Source organism: Micropterus salmoides, unplaced genomic scaffold, assembly GCF_014851395.1.
Source record: "Micropterus salmoides isolate LMB-PRFRI ecotype aquatic unplaced genomic scaffold, ASM1485139v1 Ms_hic_scaffold_23, whole genome shotgun sequence".
NCBI lineage: Eukaryota > Metazoa > Chordata > Actinopteri > Centrarchiformes > Centrarchidae > Micropterus > Micropterus salmoides.
The window spans coordinates 2,870,104-2,883,875 of NW_024041484.1; positions in this window are offsets into that span (position 1 = coordinate 2,870,104).

Here is a 13,772-nt window from a genome sequence, read left to right on the forward strand (position 1 = left end):
GCCAAAGGAGGGTTCAGTACACAGGTAACCAGTCAGGTAGCAAGCAAACAAACAATCCAACAGGGAATCGGCAAAGGCAGGGTCAGAACACACTAAATACAAAAAGCTAAAAAACTAGGAGATACTGTATATATACACTGTAACTTAGATCTCTCAGATCTTTTACTTAAAGTTTCAGTGGCGAGGGTGACGAATTGCAAGCAAAGGCTCACGGTGCATTCATGTGCTCCTCCCATTCCCAGAGTTGTGAAGTCGTTCTTTCAACTTCAGTGTGTTCATGTGCTCTTAAGTCAGAATGTGGAATCAACATGGATGTTACTACAAGGATGTGTAGTGTCACCATAAAAATATACTTAAAATCCAAAAAGTAACTCAAGTATTTAATATATTTAGTTTCCTTCCACCCATGTTTATTGGTTTGTTTATTATGTTTACTTACTTTAATTACTTTTTTCAAAACATACAGGAGTGACAGGTCTGTGGAAGGAGGGCTCATTTTCAGGTTCAAAATCCTATTTACGGGGTTGTACCAGAACAGGTTTACATGGTTTAATTTTCAAAAAAGACACCATATTTTTTTTTGTTGTCTGCGATGGACTGGCAACCTGTCCAGGGTGTACCCCGCCTTTCCCCCGATGTCAACTGAGATTGGCTCCAGCCCCCGCGACCCTGTACGCAGGATAAGCGGTTGACGATGGCTGGACCATATTTTTGTCACACTGCACATTGCTGCAGCTCCTCTTTTCACCCTGTGTTGAAGGCATCGTTTTAGCTATGGAGTGATACATCTGGTCTCTAAATGATCTTTGTTGGGAGTTGCACATGCGCAGTTCCTAGTTAAGGACTACTAGCCAATCAGAATCAGAGATGGGCGGGTCAGTGTGAAGTCGGTAAACACGGCTTCGGTTCAGCTGTACATGTTCCCCTTAGAAGCTTGGCAACATGGACTGGAGCAAGAGTTTCAGAGTGGTGAGTTATTAATCTGTAACAAAAGTATTTTTCATCCAAAACGTTTTAACTGAGTTCTGTCTCTACATCACAGTAACAACTTTGTCCCCTGACTGCCTGGAGGGTAGCTAGTGTTTGGAAGGGAGAGGAGAGCTGTGTGCTGCAGCTCAGTTTCCACCAGTGTTTTTGAGGGCGTGTTGGACTAGCCACTTGGCGAGCGTTATGAGGCGCATTTAGCTTTCATCCCTGTGATGTCACAGGGATTCATTACATGTTATAAGTAGAGCTAAAAACAAAACAAAACCACGGGACCCCCATATTCCTCGCACTTGGTACAACACTTACATGAACAAATGGAACAATAATCAAACACCACAATGGATCTTGCTCTCAGTTATGACATGATACGGTGTGAATATATCCTATGAGATAGCAGCTTTGAAGGCAGCCAGGAAACCCAGCCTTCTTACACACATGCTGCTAACAAATCTCACCAAACTCACCAGGCTTGGTTAAATACATCTCATGCACACTGATACAAGTCTGCAGGCCTGCAGAGAGGATTATAATAGTTAGGTAGATCTGAGAGGCAACTAATTAAATGTGGCCCACAAAATGGAACAGTGCTGCCATGAGAATATATGGGCAATTTGGAAATGTGATTGTCTGAACACTAGAGAGAAGTGAGGAGTATTACTCATAGGCACTACGTGAGGACTATTATCCTATCATTTAAACCACTGAGAAACAAGTTAAAACCACACAGCTCAACTGCTTTAAATGATTATAATAAAGTCAAATTTAACTGATATGTGCTGGGTCCAGGCTACAAGGAAAATAGCACTCACGAGTCTTCTCAGGACAAGCCGGGGTCCAATGTGCTGGTAGTCTTCTCCATCCCTGTCTTGATAGGTAACAGAAAAAGCATGGTGAATGTGTTAAGAAACAGGAAGCACTCAACAGATCCTCCAAATTTAGTATTAATTCCTCGTCAGCCGCAGCCTGTCGAAAAAAGTGATAATGTTTTTAACACACTAAAATTAGCTTTGTTAACGTTAGGTCTTTGGCAGGAAAAACATTTTTAATCAATGATTTTATAATCACTCACAATCTTAATTTCATGTTTTTAACTGAAACTTGGTTGGACCAAGATAACAGTGCAGCTGTCCTTATCGAGTCTACCCCTCCTAACTTCAGTTTCATGAGTGAAGCTAGAGTGCATAAGAGAGGAGGTGGAGTTGCCATTTTGTTTGATGACTCCCTCCAATGCAAAAAGATGTCTTATGGGAATTTTGCTTCTTTTGAATATGTGGCTCTTCAGCTGAATTCCTCTTGAGCTATTTTTCTAAATATCTACAGGCCCCCTAAATACTGTGCAAATTATTTTAATGACTTTGGTGAACTGCTGTCTATAATCTGTATTGACTTTGACTGTGTGGTTATTGTTGGTGATTTTAACATCCATGTTGACAACCCCCAGGACAGAGGGACTAAAGAACTGTTTTGTGTTCTTGATAATTATGGACTGACCCAACATGTGACGAAGCCCACGCACAATAAGGGGCACACTTTGGACTTGATCATCTACAAGGGTCTGGACATTTCCAAGGTTGTGGTGACTGATGTTGCTCTCTCTAATCATTCCTGTGTTTTCTTTGAGAGTGCTATCTATGTGCACACAAATGTTAAAACAGAGGTAATCACAAAACAGCATATCATTGAAAACACTAGTGAAAAATTTATTGAGGCTTTCTCCTCAACACCCACCCTCTCACGGGTCTCAGTCAATGAGCTTGTAGATAATTTCAGTTCTAAAATTACAAATGTTATTGATGCCATTGCACCAGCCAAGGTGAAGGTGGTCTCTGGTAAGAGAAGATCTCCATGGAGAAATGCCACGCTGGTTAGAACTCAAAAAAAGAGAGTGTCAAAGCTGAACGCAGATGGCGGAAAACAAATCTCCAGGTTCATTATGACATCTATAAAGAGAGACTTCGCATTTATAATTTAGAGCTGAGAAATGCAAGGCGGTCCTTCTTCTCTGACATCATCACCAAAAACACTAATAATGCACGTGCCCTGTTTGTTACTGTCGACAGGCTAACCAACCCTCCTGTGTCTGTAGCCTCTGACCTTCAATCCACCAGGGGCCTGCAATGAATCTGCCTCCTTCTTCACAGACAAAATTCAAACAATTAGACAAGCAATCAGTACCTCCATGTCAGTAACAGGATATGACCTGAATTTGAGGAGCCACATTAAGACAATTACAAAGTCAGCCTACTATCACCTGAACAATATATCAAGGATTAAAGGACTTATGTCTCAGCAGGACCTGGAAAAGCTTATCCATGCATTTATCTTCAGTCGACTCGACTACTGTAACAGCGTCCTTACAGGGCTCCCTAAGAAATCCATCAGACAGCTGCAGCTGATTCAGAACGCTGCTGCTCGAGTCCTCACTAAGACCAAAAAGGTGGATCACATCACTCCAGTTTTGAGGTCTTTACATTGGCTTCCTGTATGTCAAAATCCTGCTGTTAGTTTATAAAGCACTAAATGGTTTAGGGCCAAAATACATTTCTGATCTTCTGCTTCGTTACGAACCATCCAGACCTCTCAGGTCGTCTGGAACCAGGTCTGCTTTCTGTCCCCAGAGTCAAAACTAAACAAGGAGAAGCAGCGTTCAGTTATTATGCTCCGTATATCTGGAACAAACTCCCAGATAACTGCAGGTCTGCTGAAACTGTCAGTTCTTTTAAATTAAGACTGAAGACTTTTCTTTTTACCATTGCTTTTAATTAAATATTTAAGATTTTTCTTTTTATTGATAATTTACACTGCAGTGTAACTTTTACTGTCCTGTTTCTTTGTTTTTAGCTTTTTATCATTGCTTTTTTCCATTTAACTCTTTTAACCCTGATTGTAACACTAACTTTTATTATATTGCTTTTAAACTTTATATTTCCCTGTTGCTTTTATGCTTTGTGTAAAGCACTTATCCCCAGCAATAATAGATTTTCACCATAATTCCATCCATAAGAAAGACAAAAACAGAATGTATGACTATTTTGGTCATAGGTTTCATACACATTCTGTAATAAAACAGCTACAAGCAAAAATGCAATCAGATGAGGGACCTTGGGACAAAATCTTATCAAATGGGGGTCCATGGTCTAATGCGTGACAGTTTAGGGGTGATGTGAAAAAGAAAGGTTTGAGAACCACTGGTATAAAGAGTAACTCCAATTAATTACAACATGAGTTTTGTTTGTAGTTTTTTTTTGGTTAAGAGAACACTATTCTCACCAAAGCAAGTGCTCAGAGCTGGGAACACAGTGACGTCGTAATAAATAGGTCAAACATGGTGAGAAACATGAGCAGTTAGACAATCAGACAAACAAAAAGTTCCAGGTTGTCCAAATTCCCTGGGATGATGCAGTAGTCCAGAAAAGTCTCAACATACAATCCACTAAAAAGCATTATTCCTTGGTTGAGTTCGTCTGGCAAGCCCACTTAACTCCAATCGCTTCACCTGTTGCACTCTGGAGTCCCCCCCCCCATAAACGTCACTTCTCAATAGGGCTGACCCCAAATAGTCAAAGATGTGATGCTTCAATGGGCGGAGCGTGATTCGTCTGTCAATCTCACAGTTGAAGCTTCACAGCGATATGAGGATCATGCCATTTTGGCGATATGGGGGTGCTCAATGTCTGATTTTACATAGAAATACAAGTTTTCTCCCAATAAGTCAATAAACAGCTTATTACAATATAGATTTCAGCATATAATGCTGTAAATAAAAAAAATGAGAAAAGAAAAAAGCTTTTAAGAAATGTTTTTAAAGTGCGTGAATAAATCCAGAATTGTAACCCTAACCCTCAAGGTAGGGGGCATCAGTGTGCATGTATGGGCGTAGTGTATGTCTGTGTGAGTGTGTAGTGGCAGAAGAGGAACTTGCTGTAGAGACTTAACTTCACTGTTGTTGTGCAGAGTTGTCCGTACCTCGCGGGATGTTCAGATAATTTATCACCATTGATGAACCACAAAGATTATTATATCGTAGTAGTGCTTGAAATAACCCCGTGAGGAACTGCGACGTGCATGCAGCTGTCGGCCCCATGGCATGCATGCAAAGCTCTGCACAAAACCGGTGAATGGCAGGCGAGCAGCAAGAAAAAGGGACAACAATAAGACTCAGCTTAGCTGGAAATGTACAGTGTTAAGGTACAGGTAAGTTACAGTGACTAATTAATAGAGACTACAGGTCTGCAGCTTGTCAAGATTAAAGCAGAACTACTGTGTCCCCCCCCCCCCATTCGCAATCGCCGCACACAAACACAGTACATGATTTGACTATAGGCAAGACTTCACAATTATGATTCGACTACGTAAATCCTTAGTCAGGGACAGCCCTACTTCTCACTCTACTTTTAAAACCTATGCAGCGGCAAAACAATAATGAAAGAAATAATATATAAAAGGATATTTCATATAACAATCCGTGATCACACCACGAGCCCCTGATATAACTTTTTTTTACAAGTGAAGGAAAAACAATCCACATAAAGCATGTTCACCATCACATAAAAAGGTGACTATTAACCATCCTTGAATGACTGTGACATGGTCTTCACAGACACCCATGGTAAACCCACATGTGATTTTAGAGATATTGCAAGGTGCAGTCACACTGGTTTACCCTCTCTATTCATTATATGAATTCCAGGGCAAGACGTTATTTCTTCTTGTCTCCAATTGACGAACAGACTGAACTTTGGAATGCAAACTTTGTGATGCTCTCCAATAGCCAGCTGGTTTGAGAGAGGGAGCAGTACTGACCTCTTTTCAGGAACTACCCATTGTTTATATTTTTGTTTGTATAACTGAACAGCGAGATAATACATGCCGTAGAAAAGGAGGGCTGCTGCTTGGCGAGTGCAAGGTCAAAGTAAAGTATTTCATGTAAAATGTCTGACTACATTGACCTCTTCTCAGAACTGTGTGTTTTGACTAAGCTTGATTGGCATCTCTAACTCAACTTTTATTGCACATTTAAGGGAAGCACAAATTACACCACTGTCATATGGACCACTGTCATATGGAGTCTTGTGACCTGATGTACACTTGCACATGTATATATCTGCAACGTTGTTCTTCAATTCCATATTTATATATTTCCACATTTATTTATGTTGACTGTGTGTTTGTCAACGTGTAGCACCTTAACACAGCAAATTCCTCGTATGTGTAAAACACTACTTGGCAATAAAGCTCCTTCTGATTCTAATTCCCAGCATAGCTTCACCCACTTCCAACTGGAGCAAAGATCTAACAGAAAATCCTTGGTTTGGATTTTTCATGCGTCACCTTCACCTGATGTGTAAGGTTTAGTTTAAACAGAACCCAGAAGGAGACTAAGACTGGAGGTCTTAAGAGGGTCTGATAAAAAGGTAGGCAGCAGATTTATTATTTTATGCGTTAATGCACATTCTGTTAAGAGGCAGGTGGTCCCAGATCTGCTGCCGCTCCGTTATCCTCTGATCTTATTGTCTTCATGTGGTTGGAGAGACCTGGATGAGGCGTGCTTACACCAGGGCCGGTATTTATCAAGCTTCTCAAAGTGCCATTTTAATATTAAGTGCTGAGAATTCATGAAATTTACTCCTACTTTTTCTTAATAAAAGCAAGTTATCAAATTTCTTAAAGCGAAGCATCACTCTTACTCTCCCAGTTATTTAAGACAGCTTGAGAGGTCTCTCAAGTGGTTAGGAGCAGCCAGAGGGGCTTGTGACGGCACTGTGGAGACAGAGACATGCGCAAATCTTTCAGGAGAGGAATTGTTTCTGAATTATTTGACAACGCGCAGTTAATTAGACAGGGTCGGTCAGCGCAGGCATAATCTTTGTCAGCGAGTTGGAGAAGGACGTCATCTCACCACTGACTTTACGCTAAATTGAAGATGGTGATGAAAAACGCAGCAATGCTGATGATTTGGGGCCATCGCAACCATCAATAAGCCGAATTTTCATGGAAACAATTATGGTACTTCCAGCTTCACACATTGTCACGTGTTTCATTGACTTCCCAAGACCTGGTAATCCAAGAGAAGCAAGCACAATTCATGCAAATAGCAGTCTTCACAGGAGGTGTAGGTGCAAATGATGGTGCTCATAAAGAAACTTTTATCTTTCATTACCAATGTGTATATCATAATGTATTCCCTTTGTCAAATGTGTGTTGAACGTAAACTCCTTTTAGGAATTTCACTATTAAATGTGAATTTGAGAATATTCTTAAATAAGGAAATTATTCAGTGATTGGTCCTTGCCTACATCATCATCCCAAAATCCAGCACAGCAAAGTGTCGTGAATCAGCACTAAGACTGACCCTTAAGATTTATTCCTACACTTCACTTAAATTAGGACTGAGATGCTTGATAACCTTTAAGCGCGCCTTTGAGCCAAGAACATTTTTACTCTTAAGTCAGTTCTTAGCAATGTTCTTATGAGTAAGTTTGAGAAGCTTGATAAATACAGGCCCAGATCTGTGCCTGTGTGTGATGGGAGGTAGGACTTGGGACATCTATACTGGAATTATTAAAGTTTAAGACAGATTAATTAATTAACAATTTTATTTCGCACTTTTGCCTTATCTGTAAAATTATTGAACATTCTCAACAAAAGGTGCCCTCACCTTTGTCCATGCAGTGAAACGCCAGAGGAGAGGGAATTGTGCCTGTGCACTTATGCATCTCTCCCAGCTTGGGACTTTGCACGCCTTTACCGAGAATATTTCTCTCCAATTATCACTATGCAGCGATTCTGTGCAACAAACTGGAAGAACTTCTACTGCTGGTGGGGAAAAAGAGGCCTTTCTTCCATTTTATGCTTCACATGGCAGTCTGGATCGATACTAGACTGCAGCTGGCAGTCTTCCAACTGTTCAGGGCAGATCAGGAGACAGAATTCACAGGCAAAATGAAAGGTGAAGGTATCTGTTTACGCTAACAGTAGATGCTGTAATGATGTCACGGTGATTCTACAGAACTGTTCTCCAGGTCAGGAATCTTTTGTTGTAAACTGGAAACCATTCTACTGCCCCCATTAGTTTGCGTCCTTCATTCCGGTATTATAGTTAGATTCCACAGGCCAACGTGCAGGAAGTACAATGCATGCTTGACAACCACATACAATGGTAATCTCATGCATGAGGTCCCAGAATACAGACAGTTTAAGTGCTCGACCATGAAGGAGAATATTTTTCATGATGATTACACTAGACACTGACCCCGCGTCACCACCAATTGGAGGTAGAGGTAGGTACATTCCGTATGGATTTTAGCTGCTGATATTTAAGAAATTTCTAATTTGCCAATTCCATATTGTGCCACTACCCTGCATTACATGCTATTGATGTCTTATCCCTTTATCCTATCACAATGGGGATTTTAGCGTTGTCTTACTTTTGAGAATGTCAGGATTGTTCCAGTCCCATTGTTCCTTACTCCAGGAGTAAGTCTGCAAGGGTCTTTGGGTTTTTGAACTGATTTGTTGTTTGAGTCCATTGACTTAAACCAGACAGCAGATGGTTGGGGGGGTAACGTTGAAAATAGGTAATTAAATTTGGTCAGAACCATTATTTTTTCAGTGGTGACTCTTCCCATTGGTGATATGGGAAATGTCTTCTATCGCACTAGGTCATTCTCTATTGATTTAAGTAGAGGGGTGTAATTTAGCCATATCATTTCTTACAGCCTGGAGGAAATATTGACACCCAGATATTTAATATTCACTTACTGTAGCATTGGAGTAGACACACTCTGGAAATCACATTTTTCCTACTCAAGTGCATGCTAGTATTCAAGTGGTTATAGTTGTGTGTTGTTGCTCAAAGCTTAGGAAGGGAATTCTTTAGGAATAAGCCAAAAATTTCCAGGATCTCTGGCCTGAAAGTGCACAAAAGAGGGAGGGTTGGTGAACCCTGGTCTCCGGGTAATGGAGTGAGCTTGGCACTCACTCGACATTTCTAGCACCCTTGAATTGGCATATCAAGACGGCTGGCGGCAAGGCCACGATAATATCTCTGACCTTTTAAGTGTTTGGGTTGTGAATGACGCCCTTGATAGTTTAATCAAGAAGGGAAGGTGGCAAGTGCTTGTTAATCACTGACCTGTGTGCATTGGTTTTTGTATACAATATCAGGGGATCTCTCTCCCTCTTTTTGTTGTGCGTCTGTCTGTCTGTCTAAAGGAGAGAGAGTGACAGCTGACACCTGTGTATTATTATTTGAGTAGAGTAATTATTTCCTTACTTACAAGGAGAGAGAGAGAGCGAGCGAGCCCCTGAAGGGTCATGGCAAGAATATTTTTGAAAGACTACGTTTGCGATTCTTAGAAATATGTTTTGTGATCAATCCATATTCTTTCATTATTTCGTTTCAAAACCAAATGGAAAAACCAAGTCGATTTTTGGTTTCTCTGTTTAAAAACCATAACTGAAAAGAAAGGAGCTGCGGTTTGTTTTATCAGCTTGTGACGGTAAAGGCAGGTATATGATATTTAACAGAAAAGACTGAGTAAGGACGTGGTTGGGGTGAATGGAGGGCCAGAACCCAGACTTTTAACCAGGAGACCTTTTGTTCGTGTCCAGTGTGAAACAAAAAGTCAATATAACATATTTAAGCTATTTATTTTATGGTCTAAGGCAAGTCGCATCTGTCCCAGCCCGGCTCTTGGACTAATAAAAACGGGAGACACACAGGTAAACTAAATAACAAAGTGATTTATTAATAAATAAATAAGTGAAACCAATGAGTGGGAAGAATCTGTAAAGTCAGTAGTGTAGGGAGCGGATGAGTGAAAAATGTGCTGCATGGATGTTGTGCCGTAAAACCAACGCCAAGAAAGCAAACAAAGGAAAGCCATGAGATGAGGAGGTCCAACCCAACACTGACTGCTGCTCTGGCTTCTATGCATGGGGTACTCCGGGCTCAGGTGTGTCCCATGCCGCTGATTACGCTGACAATCAGGTCTGCAGCCCTGGAGACAGAAAGCACACTAACAGCAGTATGAACCCTGAAGAGTAGCCGTCACACATCTCATATCAACTATGGCAATTATGATTGTAGAAGTGAGCAGCAAGTGGCTTTTCACTCAGACATGTTCAGGCTCTGTTACTTCAACGTTGCTGTGTAACGTTACGAGTGACAGCGGCTATAAACAAACAGGGAGACAGCTTCACACAATATGCTGGAAACTCAGATAAACCCCTACTGCAACGTTACAGCAACAGAGAGGTGGGGAAGCTGTGTACCTGAGTGTTGGTGAAACCACAATAAACCTAAACTGAACGTTATGAAGCAAACAGCGGCAGGTCCGAGCTACTGAATATTCTCTCTGACCAATCAGCAGTCTGTCGTGTTTTCATGTTACATTTTAGTATCCCTCAGCTCGCTTGGAACCTCACGGAGGTGATACGAAAGACAGTACCTGGAAGCAGGTACAGGTACAACATTTCTACAATGGAAAACCAAACAAAGGTGAGTCGAGCCAAAGGGCCTTCGCTCAGACTAGCTTGGTCTGAGGGCGTGTCTGACCCCGCTAGCCGCTTGGCAAGCTTTGTGACGCGTTTACATTCCCTTGACGTCACAAGTCAAGGAAGTGAAGGGCTGGACTACAAACGAGCTGTTTTCAAGCGGTTCTGAGCAGAGCTTTCTGTGGAGATGGGAACTCCCTTTGGGCTGGACTTTTTCACTTTGCAAACCTGTTACATGCACAAAAAAGAGATAACTCAATAAAGAAGAGGGAAAAAGCCTAAAAGCATAATAACACCACTTTAAAAACAGAATATTGTCTGATGCAAACAAAGGAGAAAACAGGTGTTTGCTTCATTTCTAAGTGAGTTTTGATCCCATTGACAATGGCAATGAAAGTTTGCTTGATTTCATTGAAAAGCTTACATAGTCCCTTTAAATTCATGTAACTTGCTAAAGTATTATGTGGACTGTGATGTGTTCGCGGTGCACGAGCTCTGGCATCCAGCTCTGCGCGAATCAGTCAGTTGTTAGAAAAGAAACGTCTCTTACGTGCTACTAACGTTAGCTCGACGACGACTCAGAATGGGCAAGTGTATGAAATTCAGAAAGCCAGAGATACGAACAAGTTGGCGGACGAGGCTGAGGGCAGTGGCATGAGGTTAGCACAACAAGCTGATCGGCGTGCGAGCCAGTCACACTGTGGCGAGCGCTAATGAAACAGCAGAGCTGGAAGACGCGCTGCAGGTTACTGGTCAGTGAATGATACAACAGTAGTGGAGAGACAGGTGTAGAGTTGAGCCGGATACTCTGCTGAAACGAGTATCCGGTACGGATAAAGCACTTTTGCCGAGTACGAGTATTATATGAGTAATACGAGTCAATATCTGTGCTCGGATTGAATAAAAATCCTCATTGGGTAGCTGACTGTGTCTGCGTTCTGTGATAGGCTAGTCACAGCGCCCCTCCCCTACACACATACAGATTTATTGTGTCCCGCTCTGCTCACTCACACACAGAACACTGAGAAGAGAACAGCTCTCTCTCTGTCTCTCCCTGTCACTCAGGTTCGCTGTTTTTTTCCGTTAACGTTTAGGGTTTCTTCAGCTTCAGGTTTGTTTTTTACTTAGGTTTGTAGTACTACTTACTTATTAACCAGTAGAGTTCTGGTAAACGTGGGGTTTGTTCAGACGTGGTGCTTAGTAGAATGCGGCTCGCGTTGTGTCTCTACCTGTCGGAGATTTTTTTTTCTTTTTTAAACAGTCAGCTGGCTCTAACCAGTTTTTTTTTTTTTACAGGATGAAATAAAACAGGATGAATAATCACTGAAGCAATTGGCATATTATATTACTTTACCTTATCTAGCCAAGGTGAAACTAATTGCAACTCATACAACGCAATTTGTTTGTATTTTTGATTTCACCCCTTAAGAGTTCTTAGTGCACAAATATTGTATTCATTTCATAGTTGTCATTTACACTGTGGATACTGGGGACATGTCTCCATAACTTTTTTTTAAAAAGCATTTGTTAAATATGTTTGCAACAAGAAATGTTAAAAAAAAAAAAAAAAATGAAAATACCTTGAGAAAGGTTTATTTGCACAATAAGAAAACATGCAATTTAAAGATAAAATAAACAAATGTGCATTGTTCAAAAAAAGTTTAAGCTAAAATAAATCAAATGTTCTGAATCACTTTATATAAATAAAGACAATTTGGGGGTAACCTGTATTTAGATATACACTGAACAAAATTATAAACACAACACTTTTGTTTTTGCCCCCATTCATCATGAGCTGGCTCAAAGATCTAAGTCTGTGTACACAAAAGGCCTATTTCTCTCAATTGTTGAAAAATCTGTCTAAATCTGTGTTAGTGAGCACTTCTCCTTAGCAGAGATAATCCATCCACCTCACAGGTATGGCATATCAAGATACTGATCAGACAGCATGGGTATTGCACAGGAGAAAGTGTTAGATCTTTGAGTTCAGCTCATGATGAATTAAAAAAGGTGTTGCGTTTATAGTTTTGTTCAGTGTATGTATTAAGAAATTATATTTACTTAATTATTCAGTAAAACCATATGTTTTTGTGGATATTATTTTTCTTTGTTTATTAAAAAACAGCCACATCGAATAATGAAGTGTTACATGATGTCCCATACTCCGTTAAAACATTATTTTTACATCTTGGGTTGGCTCATCTGTTCTAACATACCTATAAGTAAATGAAGTACATCTCAAAAACTATGATCACTGACAGATAATTGGAAAGCCTCATTGTTTCTCCACCACAGTCCTTTAAAAACCACATTATATAATTTTACAAAGGAAATGTCAGGTGAGGATCAAGGCTTCTCTCGCTTTGCTTAATTAATTAGATCTGCAAATCTTACCTAAATATCTTTTTTAATTTTTTAAAATACAACAGAAATACAAAGTAGTATTGACAGCCATAATTTCAGCTTGTGGTGAAACGGTGCAACATTTTAGCATGTGAAAGTACAAATTACATATTTGTGCGCACAGCAGTGAAGCAAAGTCCAAGAATTATTTTTTTCCAATTCATTATTGGTCACTTGATACACGGTCTTGTTATGTATCACCATTAGTGGTAAAAAAAGAATACATGTTTTCCATTAGGGCAGTAAAATGTGAAGTTTAGCTTATACTGTTACCATTTTTATTGCCAATAATATTCCCATTCAACTACATATTTTACCACAAGGAAAAGCACAGCGCTGGAGAATAACTACATGAAATTAATGTAACTATATGTTGTTTTCCTGCCAGGGCAGTAAAAGTTTAGCTGGCTGATGCTTCAGTACTGTAAGCTAACGTTACTGTTTTATTGCAAATTAGGCTAGCCATACCACAGGCTGGAAAATAACTAGGACACGTGAAATTAATCCAGCTACATATTTTAGACCACTGACAGGGAAACACACCATTACTTAAAATGCTTATTAATATTTTAATTCTTTAAAATCTGGTTAGGTTACCCTAAATTCTGCTACTCTTCCTTTATCTCATGGATTCCTACTAATCGCCATTTCCTCAGACTCTACAGTAGTTAACAGTTTTTGCTCCTAACCAAGTTTTCCACTTACCTCAATCGATCTTCTCTATTTTTATTCAGTTCATATGTGTCCCTCTATTGGCAAAGAGGGCTGGCAAAAAAGTGGCTTCACCATCTTGGCCTCTATGTCCTCCATGTGATCCATGTATGTAAGAGCCCTTCTGTGCATGAGTCATCGGTCCACATGTGGCTATAACGCCACTGACTGGA